At 43.0% G+C, this 22348-nt stretch overlaps 1 protein-coding gene and 1 long non-coding RNA gene across 4 annotated transcripts in view; both read left to right on the forward strand.

The window, feature by feature from the left end:
• RBMS3 (RNA binding motif single stranded interacting protein 3) overlaps positions 1-22348 on the forward strand; it is a gene marked incomplete at its 3' end in the record, with an annotated part of 736799 nt that overhangs the window by 25823 nt on the left and 688628 nt on the right. The window lies entirely within an intron of this gene.
• Positions 1810-21081, forward strand: LOC310690029. Its single transcript, XR_014517809.1, has 3 exons — positions 1810-2605; positions 11910-11947; positions 20856-21081. It is a non-coding gene; the product is annotated as an uncharacterized lncRNA (long non-coding RNA).

Genomic DNA, 22348 nt, shown 5'->3' on the forward strand with positions numbered 1-22348 from the left:
CAATATAGCAAGAATCCCAGTGCCAGATTCCCAAAATTCCTGGCTTTGCACTGTAAGAAGTGCTGGGCTGATGCTCACTGGTGCCACATAGTTATATACGTAAAGTTAAAGGTAAAGGGACCCCTGACCATTAGGTCCAGTCGCGAACAACTCTGGGGTTGCGGCGCTCATCTCGCTTTACTGGCCGAGGGAGCTGACGTTTGTCCGCAGACAGTTTTTCCGGGTCATGTGGCCCACATGACTAAGCCGCTTCTGGCTAAACCAGAGGAGCGCACGGAAACAACGTTTACCTTCCCGCCGGAGCGGTACCTATTTATCTACTTGCACTTTGATGTGCTTTTGAACTGCTAGGTTGGCAGGAGCAGGGACCGAGCAACGGGAGCTCACCCCCTCGCGGGGATTTGAACCGCCAACCTTCTGATCGGCAAACCCAAGAGGCTCAGTGGTTTACACTACAGCGCCACCTGCATCCCTTAGTTATATATGTAGTGTGGTTATAACATCTGCCTGTTTGCTGAGAACTTCATTAAAGGTACTGTTCTGTTATTGGAGATGAGGTGAGCGGTTCTGGGAGAAAGTGCCTTCACAGTTGTTCTGTCCCAATTGCGGAACACGCTTCGGGGAAAAATAGCTGAACCATGCACTAGTAATGTGTCTGTTTTACAGTTTTTCTCCATGCCTTTTCTGTTTACTGGCTGCTCCTGCTCAGTTTCTTGCTTGGTTTTACTACTGGCTTTATTATTGCACTGTAGCACGGTGTTTTAGATTATTGTTAAGGTTTGAGTTTTTTATGGCATTATATGCATTAAATACCTTTCTATCTAAATGCAAGCCAACTTGGCAATTAATTGGGGAAATGGACTATAGTTATCTAAGCTGCACTGAAAGTATAAACTGGGCCCAAAACCCATGTAATCAGTGAGATACGAATGTGCATCCCTTATTTTTGTGATTTGACAAAGCCCAGATTTGGTGTGCTGTTAACTTAAGTTGTACTTATAGACGTTCTGAAATTAATGGCCCTAACATATTCATGCTCATTTATTTCAGTGAGACTTCTCTAAGTAAGGCCTGGCAATTTATAGCCTCCTTACATTGACTAGCTTTTAGTAGCCAGAAAGGTGCTGATAATTATATAATTTAAATCAATGATATATAATTTATGACTTCAGGTTATAATTCTAAACCAAAAGCAGAACAAACAAAAGTTAGAGTATGGCTTTGAATTAATATTATTTTTGAAATGTTGAAAAGCAACCAGGGGCCACAATCCAGCCCTAGTCACGTGCAAGTCATTTTTCTCTCTGTCACTCACTCACACATTCCCAGAGAAATTGAACCGAATGATTCTGAGCAACATTTCGTTGCCCTGGATGCAATATGGATCAGCTGCAGGCACGCAAACCTGTTTTTGCATGCAGATCTCACTTGCCGGATCAGGTGAGTGCATAATTCAGTTTGATGGATGAGTTCCCCGCTTGTTGTTGTTTTGCCAACGTTCTGAATACGAATATCTAAACCGTTGCTCTTTGGAGGGAGTGTCTGGGAAAAACGTATGTGTTTGTGTTTGAGGGAGTGCAACAGAGAAAGTGGGAGGGTGTTGAACCTCATTATGAGATGTCAAATGTAGGGGCGGGGGCAGGAATTTGGATTCATTTGCATTTTTATGCAAACCTACTTCATTCACTCTTCCCCAAACAGTACACAAGCCAAATCATGACTAGCCTTCAAAATGTGCACTTCTCCAAATTTTGCAGTGCAGTTGTCCAGCCAAAGATATACAGTGGTACCTCGGGTTACATACGCTTCAGGTTACATACGCTTTAGGTTACAAACTCCGCTAACCCAGAAATATTACCTCTGGTTAAGAACTTTGCTTCAGAATGAGAACAGAAATTGTGCTCTGGCGGCAGCAGGAGGCCCCATTAGCTAAAGTGGTGCTTCAGGTTAAGAACATTTTCAGATTAAGAACGGACCTCTAGAACGAATTAAGTACTTAACCCGAGGTACCACTGTATACCTAACTTTGGGGAAAATGTGCATTTTGAAGTGGATGGATGCATTGATGATAATGCCATTAATAATTAAAATACAGCAACGGGCATTACATTAGGGGAGCTTGCTGGCGGAAATGTGTATATTAGGCTAAAATGACATCCTGTGTATATGAGAAGAGATGTGCAGGAAAATGCTGATGATTTTTACAAGGATTTGGTACAGGGTGGGGGATCGCAAGCTGATTTGGAAATATGGACTGAATTAAAGATTGGGAAACAGAGAAATTAAGGGAATCCAAAAGTGACAGACTTGGCCATTCCAAGTTAAATGAGGAAAAGAAAGACCGTTGCATAGCAAAAGGTTTGCAATGGAGAACCTCACTTCCTGCCCCTTGCATGGTCCCGCCTCTTTATTTCAGCCAGTCAGAATGTAGATATTTGCATAGTGAGGGCTATGCAGTTATTTCTCATTAAGCCAACTAGGTTTCTTGCTCCCGCCAGAAACCCGGTCGAAAGCCCTGTGGGTGGGAGCTGTGGAGCTTTATGAATAAACAACTCATCCGCCTTTCCAGCATCTCATTCAGCACCGAGGGATTATTATGACTAAGGTAGAGCTCTTAAAATGCAACTACCCAGGCTTTAGAAACCCTTATGAGTGTGCAAGGGAGAATAATCCTTATTGAGCTGTGGGGAGGGGGTTTGAAAAGGCACGGGAGACAGAGGATCAAAGAGGTTAGCAGGAAGAGAGCACGTTTCAGCAATAATGAGGTTGCTCTCTGTCAACTCAATATATTAAATGTACCCTACTTTGACAACCCTCTTGGCCTCTGCTGGTTGGCTTATTTAGCCCTAGGTGTCTGCAAGGCTTGCCGCTGTATCCAGCCGGAATGAGGGCCTAAATTCTAATTGGAAGCACGGAGAGCAGGAAGAAGCTTGCGGCCTCATATAAGGCACAAGTGCTCTTAAGTTATTATCCTAACCAATGCATTGATCCATTCCACTGCCTATGCTGTTGGGATTATTATAGTGTGTTTCCTTGCTCAGTGCCAGGAAAAGGAGCCAAAGTTCTCTGATTAAAAGCATACATCTATGCTGACCTGAAATAACTTGCGCTTTTCAGAACTGGGGGAATCCAAGACAAATGTCCGTTTCCCTTAATAATTCCTTACATTGTGGTTTTCACCAGAGAAATCTTATCAAATCTGAATGCCTTCTTGTGCTTTTAATTAAAATGTACTTAAAAAAAAATTATTAAAGATTTTCTTGGGTTACAAAAGTACACACACTGTCTCTGTTTTCAAATCATGAAAGAAAGCTCCTTTCTACAAAGCAGTTCTACTCAGTATTTTTTTTTTTTTCTGGGGGTATTCAAGGGTACACAGTACTGGAACCTTTTATTTTGTTTTCCTAGAAGAAAAGCACTGGTTCTACTTGGCGTGAGTGAACACAGGCTGCCATTTTGGGGGTAAATGTTTGTATATGTATTCCTTTGCTGGCTTTAACTTTTAAAAAACTATGTGGTTTGCATAAAAGGGCATGAGATATTTATGAAAAATAGCAATAAAGTAGACTTTAAAAACAGGAGATGTTATATAATCATCAAAATATAGTTAATAGTTTTTTTAAAAAACAAAACAAAACCCAGACATTGCTGGGTTAACCATTTTAGGATTGGACGCAATGGTTGGACCTCTGCAGAGTTAAGGCATGGGATTGTGCATTAACCCAAGAGCATCATTGCACCCACACAGTCCTGCAAGGCCAGGAAAAGCCACCATAAGGAGGGTAACTGTTGTGGCTGGGGTGGCCTAGCATGTGTTTTTCTTTTCTTTCTGCTCACAAGCCAGAAAGGTAAAGATAAGGCTGACTTCCACCTGCCCAATTTTGCTCTTTTTTTAGCTTTACATCAGGGATGGGGAACCATTTTCACCCTGGGAGCCCCTTCTGAGCAACTTTCTTGCAAGCCATCGGCAGGAGCAGAGCAACAAATACGAATTAACCTTTGTACAGTGGGGTAGTTTCTACACACATTCTTGCACCTCTCTGTATTCTCCATTCCAGACAAACAAGAAGCATTATCATAGTTCAGCGTTGTATTACAGCTGGGCAGAAACATTCAGTGAGGGTGCAGAGCAGCACCAATGAAAGGAGTACAGTGGTACCTCAGGTTACAGACGCTTCAGGTTACAGACACCGCTAATCCTGAAATAGTGCTTCAGGTTAAGAACTTTGCTTCAGGATGAGAACAGAAATCGTGCTCCGACAGCGCGGCGGCAGCAGGAGGCCCCATTAGCTAAAGTGGTGCTTCAGGTGAAGAACAGTTTCAGGTTAAGTACGGACCTCCGGAATGAATTAAGTACTTAACCCGAGGTACCACTGTACAGAGCTACCAGCAGAAGTCCCAGGGTGGTTTAACAGGGAACCTTGGGAATTGTAGTTCTGTGAGGGGAATAGGTGCCTCCTAATAACTCTCAACACCCCTAACACACTACAGCTCCCATTTGGGGGGGCAGGGGGGAGCCATGACCGTTCAAAGTGGTATCATAGTGCTTTAAAGGTAGTTTAAAGGCAGTTCGAAAGCACGCCAGTGCAAGTAGATAAATAGGTACCACTGCGGCAGGAAGGTAAACAGTGTTTCCATGTAGTGCTCTGGTTTCCGCCACGGTGTTCCGTTGTGCCAGAAGCAGTTAAGTCATGCTGGCCACATGACCCGGAAAGCTGTCTGTGGACAAACGCCGGCTCCCTCGGCCTGAAAGCGAAATGAACACTGCAACCCCATAGTTGCCTTTGACTGGACTTAACCGTCCAGGGGTCCTTGACCTTTTTTACCTTTTACCTTTGTCTGCCTCCTATGATCTTCTCCCGGAATGTGCACATCTCCAAGGTAGTGCCAATGCATTGACATCCTTCCAGGCTACATATAGCAAAGGTGAGAGGCACTACAGGTGTGGCCTTCACTCCAAACACATCTTGACATCTTCTGCAATGTACAGTGGTGGTGCATGGCAAATGACCAAAGGGGTTCCTGTAGACTATAGAAGTGAGAGGAGGAGGTATTATCTGATCTCTTCTGCTTCCCGTCAGAGGAGCAAGATCTGCCAAGTCAGCTGCAGCACCTTTGTACAAGTATGAGAATACCTACCTGGTTCCAGGTGGCTATAGATGCTCATTTACAACTCAGCACTTTGTTCCAGTGTTCCCCACTGGGTCTCTCTTCTTTAACAACGACTCCATTCCCCTTTCCTTGTATACCTGCTCCGCCCTCTCTCTTTTAATTGATGCGAACCATTCTTTGGTGACGATATATGGCTGAACGGTGGGATAAAAATATGAGGAGGTATAATGGGATTGTTACATGCATTTTCATAAACCAAAAGTTTAAAATATGAAGAATATACAGTCATACCTCATGTTACATTTGCATCATGTTACGCTTTTTCGGGTTGCATCCCGCGGTGACCCGGAAGTACCAGAAAGGGTTACTTCCGGGTTTCGCCTCTCGTGCATGCACAGAAACGCTAAATTGCACTTCACGCACCTGCACAAATATGGTGCTTCACACACACACACACACACACACACACACACGGAAATAACTAGAAAAATAAAGCAATCCCTGAGGATAACAAGGCTTCTTCTTCTTTTAATGCATGACATGGGCTTATTTATCATGGCTCCTTTAAAATATACACATATAGATAGATATTAAAAAACAAAACAAAACACACAGCTTAGCAATGTTTTACGGCACTGCAGGGCTTTTGAAGTTTCCTGATAACAAAAAGCTATAACTGCAGCAAAACTCAAGATCGAGGTTAAAGTTTTGATTTATTAATTAAATGACTTTGGTTGCCACGCAGAATAAGAACTCTTGAGGTTCATATCTCACCATTTAAAACCTGCACTAGTTGATAATAAAGAAAGCTGAAAGTAAACAAAGTGTGAAGGAGATGCACAAAAGCACAAATGAGTAGTAACAGTAATAATTATTAATTCTCAATGACTTCCAGCCTTTCTGTATAATTCTTTTTAAAAAAACAACCACCACCTGCTATTGGTAATTTGCTCACAAGTGTAAACTACAATGATCTGCTTTGAAATGGAAGCAGGACTTGGCGGCAGATGAAAATTAAGGTCAATATAATGTGTCTCTCTGCATGGCAAATACAAACATTGATGTTCATTGTGTCATAGTCTTAAAAGATGTAGGAACCATAACTTGTGAAGTACTTTATAACATTTATATCTGCCTCAGAGGGCAATTACGTGGAAAGACTTTTGAAGTGATGAAGTTCTAAGCCAGGTTTTGTCTACCTTTAAAGCCCTTCATGGCCTAGGACCCTCGTACCTACGGGACCGCCTCTCCCGGTATGCCCCACGGAGAGCCTCAAGGTCCATAAATAGCAACACCCTAGTGGTCCCGGGCCCTAAGGAAGTTAGATTAGCTTCAACCAGAGCCAGGGCCTTTTCAACACTGGCTCCGGCCTGGTGGAACGCTCTGCCTCATGAGACCAGGGCCCTGCAGGATCTGATTTCTTTCCGCAAGGCCTGTAAGACAGAGTTGTTCCACCTGGCCTTTGGTTTAGAATCAGTTTTGATTCCCTCCCTCTCTTTCTTTTTTCTTTTTCTTTTCTCCTCCTGTGATGAGGCTGCATTTTAATATTTTAATGTTTCAATATTTTAATGTTGTATTTTAATGTTGTTTTTAAGTTGTATTCATTCAACTTGTTTTTATTATTGCTTGTTAGCCGCCCTGAGCCCGGCCTTGGCTGGGGAGGGCGGGGTATAAATAAAAAATATTATTATTATTACAACTCCCATCATCTCTAGCTTGCAGGACCAGTGGCCAGCATGATGGGAATTGTAGTCCAAAAACAGTTGGAGACCCATTTGGGAAGCCATGTTCTAAGACATGGATGGGGAACCTGTGGCCCTCCAGATATTGCAGCATTACAACTCCCATCACCTCTAACCATTGACCATGCTGACCTAGGGCTGATGGGAATTGGAATCTAGTGCCATCTGGAGAGTCACATATGTTCTAAGCCCTCATCAATTGCCTTAAAAAGGTATGTATGCGGCTTGTGCAACATGCTTAACAATCTGTAGATATGGGAGTTATGTCAGATACATCATGTGTTCTTTCATATTCTGCTGGAAGCCACCCAGAGTGGCTGGCGCAACCCAGTCAGATGGGCAGAGTACAAGTAATAATTATTATTTGTTGTTGTTGTTGTTGTTACCAGTGAGTTTCTTAATGTGTGGTTGCAGGGTAGAGTCCCTCCCGATATACTGTATTTTTCCGTGTATAAGACTAGGTTTTCCCCTTAAAAAAATAATGTCAAAAATTAGGGGGCATCTTATACATGAAGCCATCTCCCCCCATTTTCTTAAATCTGAGTCCCCCAAAATAGGGGGCTTCTTATACATAGGGGCATCTTATAGACGGAAAAATACGGTATTTAGGCTAGTTTGGGCCATGCAGAAGCAAGTGTTGAATAGGAGAAGAAAGCGATGGATAATCACAGGCAAAGAAGTACTTTGTGGTGCATATTGTTAAGGCAGAGACTAAAGGCTCCTTTTCAGAAGTGACAGGTTTAACAGATGGGATGGTTCTTGAAATTGTGGGATAGGAAGATGTGGTGATATTGGGAACAGCACGAAACAGATGCCCTAGAAAAGGCCAAGAGAGAGGGTCAGATGCAATTCCTTTAGGAAAGTCGTTCAGAAGAATGCATTAAATTTAATGAGTGCATAATGGAGTGCTACAACAATTCTGTACGTGTTGTTACTAAAAGCTGGGAGATCTGATAGTGTGAAAATCCACAGGAAGGTGCAAGAAGGGACAGAGGCCACTATGAATACCGCATTAGAAGGGAAGGTGGGGGTGAGAATGGGCGTATGATGTGACATTCTGCCAAGAGAAAAATGTGCAGGTAGATTCAAGAAGGTACAGGTTAGCTCTTAAGTATCAGGAAGTTGACATTCTCCCCCTGGATTCATCCCACTCTGCTCTGGTCATGTTAGAACAGCAAGAATACAAGAAGGTCAAGGTTGTGTTGGTATATTGGTCAATCTAGCTCAGTGTCATCTATGTTGACAGGTGAAAGTTCTCCAGAGTTTCTGACAGTGATCTCTCGCAGCCTTACCTGGAGATGCCAGGAATTGAATCTGGCCATTGCCTCTTGGATACAAACCTTATGCTCTACACACCTTCTTTTTCTTTCCCAGCCATGTGTCTACTCAATCCATTCCCCTAGCTGCTCTTTTTCCAGACGGATGGAAACATGGAGATCCATGTATCTTTCACATTTGGGGGAGAAAAGGAACCAGGGGTAGGGGAATTTGAGGCACAAAATGGCTGTTGGGGAAGAAAGAGATAAACCAGGGGTAGCCAACACGGTGCTCTCTACAAGGACTACAAGTCCCATCAGCCCTTAGGATGGACAAGGTTGAGGGATGATGGGATTTGTAATCCACAATATCTGGAAGGGGCCATGTTGGCTGTCCTTGGTTTAAATCAGCCCCTTCTCTGCCCTCTACCTTGCCACTTAACCTGATGCCACCTTTTCATAAGACTTAACAACAACAACAACAACACTACATTGAATTGTAGAACAACAACAAAAAGATGAAAGAAGCTGGATGGGAGTTGGAGGAACCATAATTATAGCCCCACCTGTAGAAAGTCTCCTGAATTGTAGATGCATAGGCATTGGAAAGAAATACACGGCTGGTCATAAATGTCAATTTTCCATCGACCTTGACCATCAGTGCATTTCTTCTTCAGAAGGAAAATTTAGCTGAAGCTGCAATCCTACTTGATTAAAACAAGATAGAGAGAGAGGATGAACAGGGAGGAGTCAATAAATGCAAGTAAAGGGCAGTGTCCAGAAATCGGTATTTTAGATCCGAACCAGGTTACTGTTTCTTAAAATTTGACTTGATGCAAGGTACATGTTCTGATTAATAAAGTACATCAGAGGTCTTTTGGGGAGAAAAAAATATATTAAATGATCCCCGCAGTGCTATAAAAGCTAAATAAGAAAGAACTACACTGCATAGCAGAATTCTGTAAGATAAATCAATAACTCTACATGCTCTAGCAGTGCTTTGTAAGCTAAAGCCGGAGTGCCCTTCCCAGTAATCCACTGAGGATGGCTTCAAACATTATGCATTTCCTACAGGAAGTGTGAAATTCCTACGTAGCATGTTCCATTTCAGTTACAGGTTGGGGGAATTTATTTTTGCAAGGCAGAGAAGGAAGTTTTCAGAACAGGCTATAGCTTTGTCCTTAGGAATACTGCTGACAATAATAATGGGTTTTGAAATTAAATGGCAGAAAAAAGCAGTGTTTTTTTGTGTTTTCTCGTAATTAAAAGGAGCTAAGTCGTCATTGTTCTTTTTAAGCTAAGGGACTTGTGCCTTTCTTGGCATGTGCCGCCACGCAAGCTGATTTCCTTGTTTATAACTACAGCTATTCAGTACATAGAACCAGTGAGCTTGCCAGGCATGTACGTGCTACAGAGGAACAATTACAGAGCTCTGAAATGTGGGGGGGGGGGCCTGGTCTACTCTTAATGGTATTCCTGCTTGATAGGCTTCCTCTTAATTTATTGTCATGGTATCTGCTGAGCAGGGTTGCAACGTTTAGTTGATTAGCTGGTTAGATTAATTAACTGAAAAACATTTGATCCACTAAAAAGGTGCCCCTGGTTAAGTTGGCAGCACATTATTTTAAATAAATAATACTTATTTTAAATACTTGTACTTATTAAAAAATGCAAATCACAGGCACTGTCTTAGAAGAGGCTCCCCTACTTTTAATGGAGCTGTAGATACCAGGTCAGTAGCTTTCTTTGCCTGAGTGTTGTGCTGGATCCTTTGCCCTGCTGTTGGATTCCTGACCGGAAGGAGCCTGCAGTAAATCACACTGCAAGTTGGAGTTAACTCTTCACTAGCAAGAAGACGATCTGCACAGACTTGGAGGAGTGTCAGGCCTAATGAGTACAGAAGCTCATTCCTAGGTCTTGCCCCAATGGCTCGGTTGCTGAGACTGAAAGTCCCTGCCTCCCTACACCATCCCCTCCTCTCCAGGGTTTTCCCCTAAGCAACTGGAGACTGCGCCTACATGAAGCCAACCGCTCCTCCACCCTTTTGATGCCTCTTCTTGCAGGAGCTTGTTGCAGGAGGAAGGCAAGTGACTCTTCACCAGCCTAGGGCTGGACAATAACTGGTTTTCAATATCATGATATATCACCAGCTAAACATCATGATATATCAATATATCATGATATGTGAATTAAGGAAGGAACAACGCAGAGACGATCAAGACAATGGTGATATGGTTTAGCTGGTGATATGGTGAGGTTTAGTTGCTGATAACATTGCAGTGTTTAGCTGGTGAGTTATCACAATGTTTAGTTGGTGAGTTATCATGATGTTGAAAACCAGATATCGCGTAGGCCAGGCATAGGCAAACTCCGGCCCTCCAGATGTTTTGGACTACAATTCCCACCATCCCTAGCTAACAGGACCAGTGGTCAGGGATGATGGGAATTGTAGTCCCAAATTATCTGGAGGGCCGGAGTTTGCCTATGCCTGGCCTAGCCCTTACACACATTGTGATTTGTGATACATTGCCAGCTCAAATATTATGAAACAATTAACACGATGTGAACTTCAAACCGGTGTTAGACAATATATTTATATATTGCCCAGCCCTACACCAGCCTGACTCATCTATGCCTCTTGGCCTCCCTCCTCTCCCTGCTTCAGCTTCTGCCTACAATTCTGGTCTTCTTTCTGCCACATATTCTCCCAGCTCACTAAGCCCTGTTACCTTTTCAGCTCCTGACTCTTCTCCCTCTGACCACTCATTGACCACCACTCTCTGGGCCCTGAGCCTTCTTTCCTTAGTGGTTCCCCAGCTGGTTCCTCCCACCATTCTTCTGCGTCCAACAAGTCCATGACATTTCCTTAGTTTGAGATCCCTGTTGCCTTAACCTGGGTCCCTTTGTAACCATAAGAACTGGAACGCATGGGCAGAGCCTGGAGAAATCTCAGAATCAAGAGATTCCTGTGACCAGTGGGTGCAACTTTATGTCCCTTTCAGTCCTTCCCTCCATCTGGTTAGCAAGAGCAATGCAAATTGGACCAATTTGCACCAGTTATTCAGTATTGTATATAGTTTGAGGTAGTGTGTGTGTGTGTGTGTGTGTGTGTGTGTGTGTAAAAAAAGTCAAGAGTTTCCTGTTCTTACTCTGTTCTTGCTGAGGAGAGGCAATGAAGTTTTTGCCTTGGCTGCTGTGACCTTGACAACAGGGATTGATGGGAATGGGTGTTGCTTTGTAACATGCACCTCTTAAAAGGCTATATTCTGCAACCTTTGTACTTTAGGAGCATTTGAAAGATCTGCAGTTAAGCTTTATAAAACCCCTGTCAGAAAATACTTGACCGAGACATGTTCATTATTTCATTAACCAGTGATTGAGGATGCTCTCTCCCTTCTGTCAACCAGAGTTGCCGCTTTGCACTATAAACCTGAGACAAAATATTATTACAGGCCACATAATGCACATTATCCTTTTTTTTGTTTTACCTTGTACTTTTCCTGTATAACTTGAAGCACCAGCATTTACTGTTGAACCCTGAACGATTTCACTTCTTAAAGCCAAGCTGTAATTTGCTCTCAAGTTCCTTTTCCAAATCTTCGTAATTACACATTTTTAAACAAAATTCCTCTTAACTCAAGAATTACAAGCACAAAAGGATCCCAGGAAACAATCAGATAAGTATTCATTTATTTAACTCAACATATAGAATTATGTTGCCAATAGTTTTTTTTTAAAAAAAAGTTAAACTCTTAATTAGCTAAAGAAGGTTTTAAAACTTTTTTTTCTCTTTTTTCAGAGATTCACACTGAAATCTTCAGGAGTTCATTGACTATGGTAAGAAACGACCACCCTTCAATAAATGTTTCTGTGCTAGAGTTCTCTTTCGCCCCTCCATATACTGTACCTCCCCAACTAATGAGTTGACTGTAAACACATTAAAATCATCTGCTTCAGCTATTGGACATGAATGAGAAATGGGTTAAACCTGGGAAATTTTGCTTGCATTTCCATAAGCCATTTCAGTTTTCAATTGGCACTTCTTCATCAAGCATAATCATGCAGCTTTTGTGTTTGGGGTGTGTGCTTCTAGGAAAGCAATCTGAATCTGAATTAGTAGGTCAATGCATTGCCGTACTGCTAGAAAAAAAAATATTTGGAGAAATATACACACCCCAGCTTTCATCGTGGGGCGTTGTGTTTGCTGAGCTGTCGGAAATCCAGAAAGCTCTTTACAGACTCAAAAGTCCTCATTTGAAGGCTTAGGATTTCTTTGTTTTGTTCTGCAATCTACTTAGTATAGCTGAACATGTATTACAGGGAATCGGGAGAGCAGCACCAGAATCACACCAGTTTCATTTACTCCCCCCATTCAAATCTGCTTGTAGCACAACTGAAAAACCCAAAGCTCTCAAGAATTGATTGTTTAGGCCGGGGCTCAGCAACCTAAGGCCCATGGGCCAGAAGTGGCTCGTGGAGGTCGTTTGACCGTCCTCCGAGCCTCCCCCGAACCGAGTTTCCAGTTTGTGCGCTGTGCTAAACTGGTGCAGCGCGGCGAAGGGACTTGCTTCTGCGGTGCCGAAAATTGCATCTATGCATGCGCAGACACTGAAAATCGCATCTGCTCAGATGCAGACGCCAAAAATTGTGGGCAGGTGCGATCCAGCCCACGGAGGGATCTCCGTGGGACTGATCCGGCCCAGGCAATATAAACCTTGCTGACCCCTGGTTTAGGCCAAATCAGTGTGTGAAAATCAGACCACTCTCCAGTATTTATTAGGATCAGCCCTCCCCCGGCTGCTTAGGATTGCCAGCTCTTGATACAACAACTGCAACAACACCAGCAACTGGCCTCAGGGCTCTTTGTCCCTTAGCTTCCTTTGCCCCCAGGGGCACAAGGCTAGGATGGAGCCAGCAAGTATGGGCCCATTCCATTCCAGCCATACCCTTGGAGATATGTGTGCGGAATCTGCAAAAGGTTTCTTTGCAAGCTGGCTTGAATTCATGGCAGGCTGCAAAGGAAGATCCCAGCGGAAGCTGCAGTCAGCACTGCTTTTCACCACGGATCTGCTGCACCCAAGAGCTCCAGTCAGGAAATCCTGTGTTGGAACCAGTCCCAGTGGGGCTTGTGTTTGGTGCCAGATTTAAAAGATGCCAAATGTGAGCCCTGCTTTTTCTAGTGACAACCTGGAACACAATTTAAGGCTCTTCCTCTTCCTCCTTTTGCAGATGTGTCTTCACCTGCCACATACCTGACATTACATATTATTTCATTACACCTGGGTATGATTTGGGGGAAATGGCCTCATGGACCAAAGATTGGTCTCACTGCTGCCTTTAAAGCTTTATAAAACTGTAATGAGCAAAAATAACAACCGTATTTTATTTTTTAAAATGGCTCTTGAATTTTAGCAATCTTTATCTCCTGCAGAGCTTCCCTTTAAATGTAATGGTTTAGTAGAACTCTTTATTTAAGTCACATCTACACTATACTTTTAAAGCATTCTCGTACTACTTTAACAGTCCTGGAGAATCCTGGGAACTGTAGTTTGTTAACAGTACTGGCAATTGTAGGTCCGTGAGGTCAGTTTTATGGACATGCAAGCGTCATACTCTCTGAAGGACACAACAGAGTGATAAGATCCCTTCAGAATCCAACTTTGCAGAGGAGACTTGATGAGACATTTTCTCCTTTGTTGGAGGAGATCTGAATCTCGTCTCATCATGCAGGGTCTCGTGAGGCTTAATTATTCCTGCGAGGCTTAATTCCTATACCAAGTTTTACATACCTCTATCCTTGCACTCAGGTGTCTCCAGGCCTGTGCAGTTGCTAGACTAACAACCACATGCATCTAGCCTCATCTTGCTTTTCTTGCTGCCTCTGTGGAGTTCCCCTGAAAACTCCATCATTTGCTGCTGCTGCTGTTGCCGTTTGTCCTGACTTCTCCTTCCTCCATCCTGCCCCTCGCCTCCTTTGCATTCAGGGACCGAGCTAACATCTTTAGGCTGCTTTGGCAGCCAAGTTTCATCCTCTTGTGTCCAGCTGTGTCAGATCTAGTGGAGTGTGGGAGTCGAGGCTGTCCCTTCGCTACTTCTCCCCCACTGAGAAATGCTGATGTTAATATTAATATGCAGATGCCACCAAGTTAGCCCCACGTCTGAAAAAATTATCATGCCATTTTCCTGATGAGTTAACAGCCCTTTTCGACAAAGCAGATGAACGTGCTGGAAGAAATTAGGTCAGTGATAGGAAACATGTGGCTCTGTAGATACAATAGGGGTCCATCTTCCATCAGTCCCAGGAAGAACAGTCAAGGGGGGTCAGGTGGTTGTAGTCTGGCTTCACCTGGAAGTCAATAGATTCCCCACCTCTGAATCAGAAAATGCCTGGTCTGTATCTCCGCTGTCTAGACCAGGGGTAGTCAACCTGGGCCCTACCGCCCACTAGTGGGCGTTTCAGGATTCCATGTGGGTGGTAGGGGGTTCTGTGGCATATGTTACTGCAGCACTGGTGGGCGATAAGGAAGTTTTACCATCAAGAAAGATGCATTAGTGGGAGGTAGGTATAAAAAGGTTGACTACCCCTGGTCTAGACCATAAAATGAATCTTTGTCTTCAAGCTATTTATATTGTTGAAAATACAGAATTCAGACCGCAAGCCTATACCCGCTTACTTGATCATAAGGCCTATTGACCACAATGGCACTTCTGTGTAGACATGTCTAAGTCTGCATTGCTAGTTACTAAAATTACTGTTTAAATCATTCAAACACATGCTATTTTTAAAAGCCAGACAAAACCTTTATCAGCAGGTATCTTACATGACTGCATAATAGTCCTACCTAAATATGAAACCTTTAATAAAGCACCTTGGTATATAAAAGTGTACAGGTATGAGCAAATGCCATTGTTTTCTTCCTACTTAACTCCCATGGAATGGATGCTGTATTATTTAGGAAGAAAACTCCCCCATGAATTCTTCCTTCGGGAGATTTCCTGCCTTCCTGTCTCTGCTCAGTAGGATAACTTGGACTTCAATTCATGTTTTCCCTCCAGTTCCTGTGCAACACAATTCTTCTAATTATTGTGATTACTGCATCTGTTCAACAGCTTTTGTGCCCCTTTCTAAAGAGATTTATCACAGAGGCACACCTGCTGCCTTTACATTGAACTTGATGTTCTAGTGTTAATTTCAGCCAGGAATTTAATTGTATTATTCTGTGAAGAACCAACCAACCTGGCTGTAAAGGACAGGCACATCCATGCATGTGTGTGTGTGCACACAGGTTTCGACCAACCAAGAATCGAAACATGGGTGCAACCATTAGTATCTCACCTATCCATCTTTTTGTGAACCTTAGGTATGGGGAACCTTTTGCCTTCCGGATGTTGCTGAACTGCAACTCCCAACATCCCTTGCCATTTGCCATGCTTGCTGAGGCTGATGGGAGTTGCAGTTCAGCAGCCAAAGGTTCCACACACCTACTTGGCCTTATTCAAGACAGAGTCTCTCCCTCCCCATGCCATATATGAGGTCCACAGACTAGGATATTGGTCATCTGGAAAGTTAGATGGGTGGCAGGTGATGTCCACAGAACAGTAGCTTATTTAAAGCAAATGTGGCCTGCACATTTAACATTTAATGCTGGCTTTTTCCCTGACAAAGGCTCTGTGCACAACAGTCAGAAATGCAGCAAGTGCAGACTTACTTAGCATGGGATTTATGCCGGGGAAAGCTTCACATGGGAGTTCCTTTGCAAGTTTCCCTTTGAAAGGAAAATATAGCAATCCTCTCACAATGTCAGTAGAGCATCATCTCCAAAGGGGCTTCCAAAGTTAACGACTCAGCTCCCCACAGTGGCGTTTTCTCATTCATACAATACATTCAGCTGGATTTTTCTTTAAAGCTATGAGCCTGGAACACTAAAACAACTTCCACTAATTAGTTTTGAACTGTGCTTGGGAGTCGCTATCTTTTTCCTACCACTGTACAGAATTTAAGATAGCATAGTAGGTCTCTTTCAGCCATGGCTGTATTTGAGAACTAGCCCTGGTGGCTATGTGTATTCAGAAGCTGTGTGTTCATTGCTAGAGATCTGACCACTGTGTTTTAAATCAGCAGCCTCTGGGGTCCTTCAGTGTGGTAGGTCCTAGGTCTCTCCCCTTCTCTGTTCTTTCCCTTTTGAAAGTTTTGGTTCTCTATGAGCTAAAGCACTGTGAAACTACTGACACTGAGAGCCCCCAGGGAAGTTACAACCAACTTTCCTAGAGCGATAGTTCCTAATTTTGCAGTCATCTGTTTGAAGGGCTGCCTGAGGAAGGCCGTATGTTTGAGGGACTGTCTGGACTATGCCCAGCTTGAAGACGAAGAACCATTATACGGGGACAGCACAAGGGCATTGGGAGTTCCCCATCAACAACATCTGGACAGCAGATGGAGAAAGCCATGCCATTAGGCAAAGTGGGGCAACCACCCCAGGCAGCAAATATTGGACAGCAGCAATGGCAGCTCCCTGGCTCTTCTTTCTATGCATTCCCTGGGCATCTCTGTCTGTTGGAGGACAGCGCTGTACTTGCCATATGTCCTACCCACCCCCAAACTATACAGTGTTGAACTAAAACTAAACTGCCAGTCCTTGCTTGTGGGATGAAGAGGGAGCACCAATTTGTTCTTCGCCTCAGGCAGCAAAATATCTTGGGCCAGCCCCGTGAACAGGAACATGGGTCACCCGGTCACAACCTTTCCCACTACGTATGGTGAGGTGCATTGTACTGCCATTTAGGTTTAAGTAATTCTTTCCAAACTGCAGCTATGCAAATTAATTAGGATATGCACGTTATATGCAAATCAGCACTTAAAAAAAATTCCTCCTATGGGCGCAGTGCTTAAGTCACCACACTACTAAGAAGCTCTTTGGATCCCAGGCCACAGATCCCCACTGCTCCTACTTCCATATTGTGCTTATTTCATCTGAAACGCCCCCCCAAGCACATTTGTAATTAATGACTGGGGCCAAAATAGTTGCTTTAGGCATGCCTAAAGCTTCTGCAAACCTAGTGGGACTTTTGCCATTCCCCACCCACCTTGAATCGCACAGCCCCTGCGTCATTCTACATGCTTCTTTTGGCATTTCGCCAAGTTTCTGGTCAACTTCAGCCGTCTCAGAATGGTGGTTGGAGCAAAGGCATTCATGAAATCTGAGTCCAGAGCCTCTTCGGTTTAATAGAATGAGCCAAATCCTACCCATCATCATCATCTAGCAACCCAGATTTTGCCTTTCTGCAAATTGAACCAAAAGCACAACTCCTTTCCACCTTCTTGTGTTCCCTAGTTGTTATTTGAAAGACTGGTGCACAATTAGAGCAGGATCAGTGTCTGCTATTATTATTATTTAATAGGGTCTCCTTGAAATTTTCTTTAGCTGAACAAGAAACTACTACTGTTTTCATCCATCCTTTCATTCCCCCCTCCAAAAAAGAGGGGGGGGGAGGCACTGAGGTTACTATTGAAGTTGACACAGCCTTTGCATAGATAAGGCATAGGCAAACTCCAGCCCTCCAGATGTTTGGGACTACAATTTCCATCATCCCTGACCACGGTTCCTGTTTGCTAGGGATGATGGGAATTGTAGTCCCAAACTTCTGGATGGCCGGAGTTTGCCTATGCCTGGCATAGATTATATTAGGGGAGCAGAGACAAGGATGGGGTAATCGCAGGAGTGGAGCAAGGCGTGATCAGCTGATGGTGTTGGAATCACCTTAATGAGGTTAAGATTGATCAGGGATTCCTCTTATGCCTCGCACAAGCTTTTCATTCCCCCCCCCCCAATTTTTTTTATTAGTTTTCCACATTTTTAGACAAACAAACAAACAAACACAAATCATAACTGAAATCGATCCAATATTAATATCATAGTTAAATGACTTCCTCAAATTCCCTTGACTGAATTTCATTATGTATCATTGTAACGGCTTTCCAAAATAATATCTCATAAAATTTTCTTAATCCTCTTAACATCTTTATCTCTTTTCATCTTAACTTTAAACATATTGTTTTATAATTTCACATATTCAGATCCTTAGCCTAACTATTATTTTGCAAGTATTTCTATTTAATTTATCTTAGCATTTTTAGATAAATAGTCTTTGAATTTCTTCCATTCTTCCTGATGCTCCTCCTCCTGCTGGTCGCAGATTCTTCCGGTCAGGTCGGCTAGCTCCGAAAAGTCCATCATCTTCATCTGCCATTCCTCCACTGTTGGTATTTCTTGTGTTTTCCAATTCTTGGCTAATAAAATTCGAGCTGCAGTTGTGTCATACAAAAACAATCTAACATCTTTTTTGGGCAATTCCAGACCTATTATTCCAAGAAGAAAGGCCTCTGGTTTCTTAACAAATGTGTATTTCAGCATTTTTTTCAGCTCATTATAAATCTTCTCCCAGAAATCTTTCACCTTGGGACAGGTCCACCACATATGGTAAAAGGTACCCTCCTTTTCTTTACATTTCCAGCATAGATCATCACTATTATGATAAATCTTTGCTAACTTAAGTACCATCTATACATCATTTTCATTATATTTTCCTTTAGCATTGTACATGCAGTAAACTTGACCCCTTTCCTCCACAACCTTTCCCAATCTTCAAACATTATGTTGTGTCCCACATCTCTTGCCCAATCTGTCATCACAGATTTAACTTGTTCATCCTTTGTATGCCACTCCAACAACAAATTGCACAAGCTTTTCAAAGCCTCTTCAGATCTAGCTTCAGAGAAGACACTTCTCCAATGGAGACCAAATCACTGCCAAGTGGAGCAGTCTAGCTCCTCAATCTGCCTGTTAGAAACTATGCTTCTGCTAAATTTGTGGCAGAGGGCATTTGCCATCCTTGCAATGTTTCCAATATTGGACTCCTGTTTGCAATTCACAGCGCCTCATCGCATCCTTTTGACCAACAGCTCTGCCTGGTTCTTTACCATTCATTTGTCACTTGGGTGTTTATTCTTCCCCAAGTGAAATAATACTACTTTTATTATCTAAAAGCATTTCGAAGCCACTTAATATTTTAAAATCTCCAAGCAGTGTACAAAAATAAAACATGGAACAATGAACAATATTATTTTTAAAAATGCAACATAAAAAGCCAGTTAAACAGTATTATAAAAATTAAAAATAGGAATTTGGTAACAGGGTCCAATCTAATGAGCAAATATATATGTATTTAGAAGATGCCTGAAGCAAATGATGGATGATGTTTTACATATGGTAGAAGGAAGGGTATGGTACAGTACAGAGTCAGTAGCAGAAGATGCCTGTTTTCGGGTGTGGTACCATGAATCAAACTTCCCCAGATGATATAAGATGATATACAGGTCTATAAAAGGGCAGGTGGTCTTTCAGATAATTTGTAGTTGATCGACAGTTCCCCCATCACAGGTGTAATCTGTAATATACTCTATGTCTCTAGGGTGCCAGGTGCAAAAGAGGACAGGGCTCCTGCCCCCTAATAGTTGTGCAGTTCTACACAACTATTAAAAGTGTAGCATCCCTGTCGTCTGTTCCCTCTGACCATCTTATGTATTTTCCTTTCGTAGAATTTCATTCCTCACTTACTGTCCCCAATTACCCATGTTTGCAGAATCATTCTGAAATTCTAACCCTGCCCTTTGGTCTTCCTCTGGAGTCAGACAAATGCACTTTGGACATAAACTTGTGGAAACTTCCCATTGAAGTATTTCTCCCCCAATATGAAACTGGCTTTTAAATCAGTTTATGAGTCTTTCTGATTGCAAGTTGCCTTTTGCAGTTCTGTTAAAGCTCCCAAATAATTCGATTTGGTACATATCAGCTTGCTCATTGCTTTGTAGCTGCTGTGGAAGAATGTGTGTTGGTAAGGTAACTGTTTTCTGCTAGCAAACAGTGGCATTCCTCAATTTATCCTTAGATCCCCTTTCTCCCCTCCCAAAAGAAAATTGTGTTATTTCCAACAAAGCCATTGCTTGAGTGGAACAACTTCCACTCGCACTTCCCTTCCCCTCCCCTCCCCTCTCCTCCCTCATATTCTCCCCTGTCCAGATCTGTTTAATAATAATAATAATAATAATAATAATAATAATAATAATAATAATATATTATTATTATTTATACCCCGCCCATCTGGCTGGGCCTCCCCAGCCACTCTGGGCGGCTTCCAAAAAAATATTGAAATACTGTAATACATCAAACATTAAAAGCTTCCCTAAATAGGGCTGCCTTCAGATGTCTTCTAAAACTCTGGTAGTTGTTGTTCTCTTTGACATCTGGTGGGAGGGCATTCCACAGGGAGGGCGCCACTACCGAGAAGGCCCTCTGCCTGGTTCCCTGTAACTTGGCCTCTCGCAGTGAGGGAACAGCCAGAAGGCCCTCAGTGCTGGACCTCAGTGTCCGGGTAGAACGATGGGGGTGGAGACGCTCCTTCAGATATACTGGACCGAGGATCTGAAGGATCCCTAGTCCTGAGAAACAGATTTAGGGTTGCAGGGAGCATGAGGTGGGAGGAGACACTCACACCACGACTTCGTTGGGTACAACCCACTGAAATTGCATACTTCTCCAGATTTCTGGCTTTACATGCTTTTACCCCACCAAGATCCTTTCTTGGGTTCACATTTAGCCAGTTCTTCTGCTGTAAATTCATTCTGATTAGCAGAGAGATGGATATGTTCACTTTACTAACATTTCCATTCTCTTTTCTTCTCTTTCAGGAATATTGTTGAAGGATCCCTAACTGGAAATATCTTCCAGAAGAATTTCAAAACCTGTGACCAGGCGTGCAGGGATATATTGCCAACCTGTTTCAAGTGTTAAAATCAGGAAACCAAAAGTGGACAATATCCTCTGAAACTTTTTATTCTCTTGTAGCGTACAATTTGTTTCATCTACTGCTATGTTAAATTTTTTACAATATTGTCAAATGAAAAATCGCATTACAAAGCTAGTGTTCCTCTTTCATCTGAGACAACTGCATCAAGTTAAATAACCCAACGTAATAATAACATTTTGATCTTTGTTCTAAACCGACTGTATATAGTAGTGTGTGTATATAAATTTATAGAGATCAAGAATAAAATACAGGCCTCTGTTCAGACCTGCTGCATATTTTTAAAGGGTTTGTTTTTAGTTGTAAAGTGCATTTACACTTCTCCAGTAGAGCTAAAAAGACTGGGATCTGAAATGGTTCATAGCAGCCTGAACATTTCAGCTTGCTTCATCAAATGCCGGATACAGATATAGCATTACCTGAGATGTGAGTTGCAAGGTATGGAGATCCAGATAACAAAATCTCCTCCCCTTTTTTAAAGGAAAAGCAAACACACAAGTATGACTCTGAAATATTCTGTCACTCTAATTCCAGTACTTTAGGTCGCAACCCTGCTCTCTGATACCAGGGAATAAGTCCCATTGAATTCATTGAGGTAGACATATATAAGATGGTATGGGACGCCTAACTCCAGCATGCTGCAGGGCTTCGGCTCAGTCCTGATTGGTTCTGCCAGCCTCTGGTGGTGCAGCAGAGGCCTTTTCCACCCCCATCTGCACAACCTTCTGCCCCATCAGGCCTTTGCAGCAGAACTGTTGACATGGTGGAAGTCACCGACTCCCTCCAGGCCCAGGGGTTTGGATTGCGCTCCTAACCTATTACCATACCAATTGTTGTTGTGAGGCCGGCTGTAAATGGCACCTTGAACTCCCTTGAAGGGAAATGACAAGGTAAGTGGCTGTAGGATGGCAACCTCTCAGAGCTGTCTCACCATAGTGAGAGAGAATTTGTGGTGGAGGAACCACCATATCTAAGATTACCTGGGCGGAAGATGGAGAGAGGCTGGATCCTCCCAGATAATTTTGGTGCTGTTGCCTCCTCCCCCTCCAATTTATCTTTCTGTTGGCTTTCGTGGTTTTCTTGCCTTTCTGGGCGCATGCCAAGGAAATGGTGAGGCACTGGATCCTTTAGCATCCAAGCATCATAGCAATACACACTCTTTTTTTTTGTCCTTGTGCCACTGGAGATGGAGATGGCTGCAGAGTTTTCCACAATAAGGAAGCTTCCACAAGTACACCACCCCTCCTCCACAGGTGGAAGGGGAAATCTGCCGGGATGCCCTTCCCAGGGACCATAGGACTGGTGCCTTAATAGGCTTAATTTAAATCCCTTTGAGGCAGTCGTTTGGGGATATACCTGATAATCTCACACTTGAAC

The sequence above is a fragment of the Podarcis liolepis genome, assembly GCF_965112155.1.
Source record: "Podarcis liolepis genome assembly, chromosome: 12".
In the NCBI taxonomy this organism is placed as follows: domain Eukaryota; kingdom Metazoa; phylum Chordata; class Lepidosauria; order Squamata; family Lacertidae; genus Podarcis; species Podarcis liolepis.